This window comes from Mesoplodon mirus (assembly GCF_964341445.2).
Source record: "Mesoplodon mirus genome assembly, chromosome: 15".
In the NCBI taxonomy this organism is placed as follows: Eukaryota; Metazoa; Chordata; class Mammalia; order Artiodactyla; family Ziphiidae; genus Mesoplodon; species Mesoplodon mirus.
The window spans coordinates 85,586,470-85,594,685 of NC_138991.1; the positions used below are offsets into that span (position 1 = coordinate 85,586,470).

Below are 8,216 nucleotides of genomic sequence, written 5' to 3' on the forward strand. Positions count from 1 at the left end.
GTTTGTTAAAGGAAAACATCAAGTAGCAAAATCATATGTGCAATATATCCCATTTTTGTTTTTTCAAATATCAAGTAAGCATTAGTATAGGCACTGGAAAAATATATACCACATTGTATGCAGTGAATTCAGTAAGTATTCATCGAGAGGCAGGCCTGCCCGAGTTGCTGAGTTAAGGTCCCTCCCTGCACGGAGCTGCCACTCTGGCTGGGGAGACGGACAGTGGACAGATGGGTAGTGGTCGCGTGGCTGTGGGGGATAAAGGGCATTTATTGTTACAGAAGCTGGAGGGGCAGAATGAAGGCGGCCCCAGACGGAGGGCTCTCTGAAGAGGACACGTCTGAGCTGAGATCTGGGAAGCCAGAAGTGCGCCCTGCGTGGGGAGGCGTGGGGAGATTGATGCTCCCGCTGGACGGGGGGGATTTGTCGGTATCGCGGGAAGAACTTGAGTCGGCGGAGAGACGAGTCGCCTGCAGGTGGCGCTCTCGGCCCACCCTTTTCGGTCCAGGTAATGGGGGTTTCCTTTTTCAGTTGCTAACCTCGTGGGAAGCCCAGGAAGCACTTTTCTCTCAGGTGAGTCTCGCAGTCGTTTCTCCAGGGTATTGTATCTGAACGGGGCTGAAAGATGGAGTCGAAGGGTCACATATGGCCCAGATCCCCCAAACCTCTCCCCCTTCCCTCTTGACAGAGCCCACCTCCGTCTTCACCAAGGCTAGTCTTCCAATGGGGGCGCAGTCAGGAGTCAGAGTCCCCGTGTTCAGCTCCACGAGACCTTGGGCGAGTTATCCATCTTCTCTGAGCTGCTTCCTAGCTGTGAACTAGGTCAGGAACCCTGACTTTGAAACAAGATCGTGGGGTCTTGGAGCGGGCAGCGTGTCTGCCTTGGTCCTGGCCGGTCCTGCGGTAACTGAGCCCAGCTGCCAGGCACTGTAGTAAGTGCCCACTTAGTCCCCAGGACAACCCCCGAGGCAGGGATGCTGGTATCCCCACCGGGGTGGAGGCGGTCCAGCCAGCCTCCTGGCCTCAGAGGCCGTGCTCCACTAAACTGTGTTGGGCCATCTCCCTTTTTTTGAGGTGGATTCTTTCACTGGGGTCCTTTGAGAAGAGGGCGTTAAGAATTGGAAAGTGGAGTTTGTGCTGCCGTAACCCTGAGCAGGAGGCAAGAACTGGGGGATGAGCTGAGAGAACGGTACTTCTCTGGAGCTATGACAAATCTCCCCTCCTCGACTCGCGGAATCAGTAATTATCAGGAGTGCCTACTACAAGCCAGGCACTGCCTTAAATGCTTTATAAACAGTGTCTCATTTAATCTTTTCAGCATTTTTTAACTCAAAGAGAAGTACAGAGTAGTATATAAACACCCATTCACCTACATCCAGATTTTTAAATGTTAACATTTTGCCATATTTGCCTCAGGAGTTTTCTTTCTGGGACTTCCCTGGCGGTCCAGTGGTTAAAACCACCAGTGCAGGGGGCGCAAGTTCGATCCCTGGTCGGGGAGCTAAAATCCCACATGCCGCCTGGTGTGGTCAAAAAACAAATAATAAAAAATAAATTGATTTATCTTTAAAAAAATATTTTTCTTTCTAAGGAAAAAAAAAAATTTGAAGTCCCCTTTCTGTCTCTCCTAAATTTCATCTTCTCCCCGCTCCCCACCCCAGGAGAAGCCACCACAAATCTATAAGTAATACATACATTGTTTGGTATCTTTTCATGAAATTGTTATTGATTTAATTGTAGATTCACATGCAGTTGTAAGAACTAAAACACTTTTCCCAGTTTCTCCTAATGATGCAAAACTGTAGTATAATATCACAGCCAGGATGTAGACATTGGTACAGTTCACCTATTTTATTCAGATTTCCTGTTTTACCCATCCTCTTTTCTGTTTGTGTGTTAATGTCTTTAAATGTACACCAGTGGTATACTATGCATATCCTTCTGCAACGCCCTTTTTCACCCAAAATGATGTTTTCAAGATCTATCCATCTTGGTACATACTGTGCTATATGAATATACTGCAATTTATTATTCATTCCACGTGGATATCAAAGTAGGGTTTTGTGTGTGTGTGTGTGTGTGTGTGTGTGTGTGCGCGCGTTATATATGGTGCCATGAAGGGACTTGCATTTGTCACCCCCAGCGATAGTTCAGAGGATATGACCAGCAGAGGAATCTCGGGGTCACAAGGTGTCTGCATTCCAACTTATTAGACATTAACAAATTGTCCTCCAAAGCATCTACCTCAGTTCGCACCCCCTCCAGCAGAGTAGGGGTATTTCTGTGTCTTTCCATCTCCTGGGCATGAAGGAGTATCTGTCTCACCGTTGTTTGAAGTTGCATTTCCCTGATATAAGTAGATTTCCGATTTAAGCAGAAAAGTTCATTATTAAAAGCAGCTAAAAGCTCCAGGAGGGCTGGGAAACCAGGCTCAAAGCTGAGCAGACAGAAGTGTGCAGATCAGGCCAAGAGCTGGCAGTGACGACAGAATGGAGACAACACAGGGTCCCAGATGGCAGAGCTGGCACCCCAGCAGCAATGGCAGCGCCCCTGGGTGCTGGTGGAAGCCCCCGGCCTCCGCCCCCCTCGCTGTGTGAGGCAGGTGCGGCGGCTGCAGTGGGCGACCACCATCGTGCAGGCCGCTCGGCTGCAGAGCCCCACGTCACGTCAGCGCGGCTGGGTGCAGCTGGGGCTCAGTGTCCGGCAGTTTACCCGCACGTGGTAGGAGAACAGTCTCACAGGAGGGGATTCCGCAAACGTGGGGAGGAAGGCGCAGGTGCGGTATGGTCACAAAATGACAAATGTCTAGCACACCCAGTCAACAGTAAGGTTGGACATCTTTTATATGTTTATTGGCCACTCATATTTCCTCTTCAGTGAGTCTCCTTGGCCTCTTTGGGGTGGTTTGTCTTTTCCATGTTGAAGTGGATGAGTTCTTTATAAATTCTGAATTATAATCTTTAAACCTATTACCTATGTTAAAGTATGTATATTCTTCTGGGCTGGGCTGTATCTGTTCACCTTGTTTTTGGTGTCTTTTTTTTTTTTGGTCCACGCTGCGTGGCTTGCAGGATCTTAGCTCCCTGATCAGAGATTGAACCCGTGCCCTCGGCAGTGAAAGCGCTGAGTCCTAATCACTGGACCGCCAGGGAATTCCCTCATGGCGTCTTTTATCATGCAGGTTTGTCGTGCTGGCACTTAAAATTATCTATATTTTTCTTTGTACTTGTGCTTTTCTGACTGCCTCCCTGGTTTGAGAATATGGCCAGATGCGTGATTGGGTTCAGGTCTTCCACTGAAAACAACTAAAATCCTGGATAAAATGAAAGCACTATCTGGGCTTCCCCGGTGGCGCAGTGGTTGAGAATCTGCCTGCCAAAGCAGGTGACATGGGTTCGAGCCCTGGTCCGGGAAGATCCCACATGCCGTGGAGCAACTAAGCCCGTGCGCCACAACTACTGAATCTGCATGCCACAACTACTGAAGCCCGCGCGCCTGGAGCCCGTGCTCCGCAACAAGAGAAGCCACCGCAGTGAGAAGGCCGCGCACTGCAACGAAGAGTAGCCCACGCTCACCACAACTAGAGAAAGCCCACGCGTAGCAATGAAGACCCAATGCAGCCAAAAATAAATAAAATAGATACGTTAAAGAAATAAAAAATGTTAAAAAAGTGAACACTATCTGAGTAAATCACTGAAGAGCTGACAAGATAGTAAAGATTTGCTGCAAATAAAAGAGTTATCATCACTATAAATAAGGAATTAAAATCTGAGGGCAAGTAAGAAGAGCGCTAGAGGCATTTGCCAACCTGGGTGAACTGGAGCTCAGCTGATGGCCTCATAATACATGGAAGAAGGTAAAGACCAGGGTCTGTACAAAGTTGGGAATATAATAGGAAGCCATTGTCCCTTAAAACTGGACCCCCCCCCCAAAAAAAAAAAAAAACTTCCCTGGTGGCGCAGTGGTTGAGAGTCCGCCTGCCGATACAGGGGACACGGGTTTGTGCCCCGGTCCGGGAAGATCCCACATGCCGCGGAGCGGCTGGGCCCGTGAGCCATGGCCGCTGAGCCTGCGCGTCCGGAGCCTGTGCTCCGCAACGGGAGAGGCCACAGCGGTGAGAGGCCCGCGTACCGAAAAAAAAAAAAACAAAAAACCTGGACCCAAAGGCTATGTCCTCAGGGTAAGAGGCAGCAAAGTTACATTTGCCTGTCCCAGCCACAGCAGGGGGTTATAAGGAAGGTTAACTCGACACAGAATAGTGCTGGGATGTGGGAGGCTTACCTGGGACACCAGCAGTAACCCTGCCTTTCACGGATATGTAGCCCAGCTTGGGGGGCCCACAGCCTTAAGCTTCAGAAGCAAAGTGGTCTCAGACTGGTAGCTTGCCTAGGTACCTAGTAGAAGCAGATGTAAATTCTTACTGCCTTTTTTTTAAGTAATAAAGGGGTTTACTCTGTTCTAACACCTAGAGGTGACTCCTTAGCTAATTAACTTTCAGTCTTTCATGTTTTCTCACCTGTGCATTTAAGATGATACATTTCCCTTTAAACATTGATTGCCTTGTTTACTTCTAAGATAAGTAGTTGCTTTCATTGTCAATTCCAAATAATCTCTATTTCATTATGAATATTTTTACATTTCTGCATATATATATTATTTTATTTATTTATTTATTTATTTATTTTTGCGGTACGCGGGCCTCTCACTGCTGTGGCCTCTCCCGTTGCGGAACACAGGCCCCGGACGCGCAGGCTCAGCAGCCATGGCTCACGGGCCCAGCCGCTCCGCGGCACGTGGGATCTTCCCGGACTGGGGCACAAACCTGCGTCCCCTGCATCGGCAGGCGGACTCTCAACCACTGTGCCACCAGGGAAGCCCATATATATTATTTTACATTTCCACATATATAGGAGATTTGGGGGTAGCAGTTTGTTAATAATTTTTATTGAGGTGTAGTTTACATAAAGCCTACATATATAGCTTATGTATTAGAGATCAAAGGATTTTGACAAATGCATACATCAGTGTAACTGACACCCTTATTGAGATAGAACATTTCTATCACCCCACGTGCCACAACTAAGGAGCCTGCCCACCATGACTAAGACCCAGTGCAACCAAATAAATAAATAATAATAAAAACAAAGAAAATCAATTGACCGTATACTAGTGGGTTAAGTTCTGGGCTCTCTGTGCTGTTCCATTGATCTATTTGCATTTCCTTATGACGGTATCACATTACTTTGATTACTGTAGCTTTATAGAAACCCTGAAATCAGTCAGTGGGAGTCCTCCAACTTTGTTCTTCTTTTTAAAAATTGTGTTGATTATCTTAGATACTTTGCTTTTCCATATACATTTGATAATTAGCATATACATTTCTATGAACAAAGCATACTAGGATTATGATTGGAACTCCATTGAGGCTATAGATCAATTTGGGAAGAATTGACATCCTAACAATATGTCAATGTAAGTATTTAGGTTTTCTTTAGTTACCCTCAGCAATGTTTTATAATTTTCATCTTTGAGGTTTTGCCCATATCTTTAAAAATTTATCCCTATATATTTCCATTTTGTATATTAGTGGTATTTTTATTTATTTTATTTTATTATTTTATTTTATTTATTAATTTTTTTTGCGGTACGCTGGCCTCTCACCGTTGTGGCCTCTCCCGTTGCGGAGCACAGGCTCCGGACGCACAGGCTCAGCGGCCACGGCTTACGGGCCCAGCTGCTCCGCGGCATGTGGGGTCTTCCCGGACCGGGGCACGAACCCGTGTCCCCTGCATCGGCAGGCGGACTCTCAACCACTGCGCCACCAGGGAAGCCCTTAGTGGTATTTTTTAAAAGTTTATTTTCTAGTTGTACATTGCTAGCGTATAGAAATACAATAGATATTTATATTTGATGTTGTATCTTGGAACCTTGCTAATTCAGTTACTAGCTCTAGTAACCTTTCTGGATTCTAGAGAATTTACTATGTACATTACCATATTTTTAATGAACAGATTCTTTCCTATCTGTATGCATTTTTTCCTGTTTCTCACTTCACTGTGCACTGGCTAGACCTCCAGCACAGTGTTGAATATGAACAGTGGGAGTGTGCATGTTGGTCTTCTTCCCAAGCATTTAATATTTCAATCCAAATATTGAAAACATTCAGTATTTTATCATCCTGCCCCAGATGGCTAGCTCTTGGTTTTTTGAAGATACCTTTATGAGGTTGAGGAAGTTCCCTTCAATTGCTAGTTTGCCAAGAGTTTTATAATGAATGGATGCTGAAGTTTTTCAAATGTTTTTTGTGAATATTATTGAAATGGTCATATGGGTTTTCTCCTTTGCTCTATGAGTGTGGTGTTACCAGTTGAACTGTGTTCCCAAAAAAGACATGTTGAAGTCCTAACCCTCAGTACCTAGGAATGTGACCTTGTTTGGAAATAGGGTCTTTGCAGAAGTGATCAAGTGAAGATGAGGTCATGAGGGTGGGCCCTACTCCAACGTGACTGATGTCACTATAAGAAAAAGAAAATGCCTTGTGAAGACAGACACCCGGGGAGAAGACAGCCATGGGATGTGTCTACAAGCTGAGGAACACCAGGGACTGTCGGCAAACACCAGAAGCTGGAAAAGGCAAGGAAGTCTTCTCCTCTCACAAGTTCCAGAGGGACCCTGGCCACCAACAGCGTGATTTCAGACTTCAAGCCTCCAGACCTGTGAGGCAAAATATTTCTGTTGTTGAAAGCCACACGGATTGTTAGGGCAGCCCCAGGAAACAAATACATGTGGTGAATTACCTGGACTGATTTAAAATGTTAAACCAAACTTGCATTTCACTTGGTCACAATACTTTTTATGTATTACTGGATTGGATTTGCTTGTATTTTGTTAAGGTTTTCTGCGTCTGTGTTCATGAAGAATATTATGTGTAGTTTTCTTGGGATGTACTTGTCTGATTTTGGTATTAAGGTATTTTTCTTTTAATGTCTTTGTCTTATTTTGATATCAGACTTTTACAGAAAGAGTTTGGAGAAATAGTTTTTTTTTTAAGACTGTTTTTTAAGGGAAGTTTAAGGTTCACAGCAAAATTGAGAGGGAGGTACAGAGAATTCCCCACATACCCCCTCCCCCTACATATGCATTGCTTCCCCGGTTGTATCATCGCTCACCAGAGTGGTGCATGTATTACCAAGAATGAACCTACATTGACACATCATAATCACTCAAAGTCAGTGGTTTGCCTTAGGGTTCACTCTTTTTTTTTTTTTTAAATGATACTTAGAGACTGAGTATTTATTTATTTATTTAGAAGATGTTGGGGGTAAGAATTTATTAATTTATTTATTTTTGGCTGTGTTGGGTCTTTGTTTCTGTGCGAAGGCTTTCTCCAGTTGTGGCAAGCTGGGGCCACTCTTCATTGCGATGCGCGGGCCTGTCACTATCGCGGCCTCTCTTGTTGCGGAGCGCAGGCTCCAGACGCGCAGCCTCAGTAGTTGTGGCTCACAGGCCCAGTCGGTCCGCGGCATGTGGGATCCTCCCAGACCAGGGCTCGAACCCACGTCCCTTGCATTGGCAGGCAGATTCTCAACCGCTGCGCCACCAGGGAAACCCCAGGGTTTGCTCTTGTTTTTCTCTATTCAATGAGTTTAGATGAACTGGGGAAATGGTTTTGTTTTTAAATTTTCCGTTTGTTTGTTGCTACTGTCTAGAAATCCAATTGATATATGTGTATTGGTGTTGTATCCTGCAACTATGGTAAATTCACTTATTCTAGTTCTAGTTGGGTTTTCTTAGCATTTTTTATGTATTTCCATATGCGCCTTCCTTTCCAATCTTTATGCCTTTTTTTCCCTGCCTCCTTCACAGGCTGGGACTTCCAGTCAGCGTTGAGTAGAAGAGAGAGTGGACATCTTGTGTTACTGCTAATCCTCGGGGGAGAATGTTCAGTCTCTCACTTTATGTATGAAGTCAGCATTAGACTTTCAGCGATGCTGTTTATCAGGCTGAAGAAGTTTCCTTATCATCCTAGTTTGCAGAGTTATAATCATGAATGGGTATTAAATTTTGTCAAAAATTTTCTGCATTATTTATCTTTTTCTGCAATTTATATTTTCAGCATATGAGATGATCATATGGTTCTTTTGTTAATATGGTGAGTTACATTGATTTTTCAAATAATTAAACCAACATTACATTCCTGGCATATGCTTTGCTTG

At 44.9% G+C, this 8,216-nt stretch overlaps 1 long non-coding RNA gene across 1 annotated transcript; it reads left to right on the plus strand.

The window, feature by feature from the left end:
• Positions 1–359: 359 nt before the first annotated feature.
• Positions 360–7,936, plus strand: LOC309816911. Its single transcript, XR_014296072.1, has 3 exons — positions 360–508; positions 3,072–3,181; positions 7,867–7,936. It is a non-coding gene; the product is annotated as an uncharacterized lncRNA (long non-coding RNA).
• Positions 7,937–8,216: the final 280 nt, after the last annotated feature.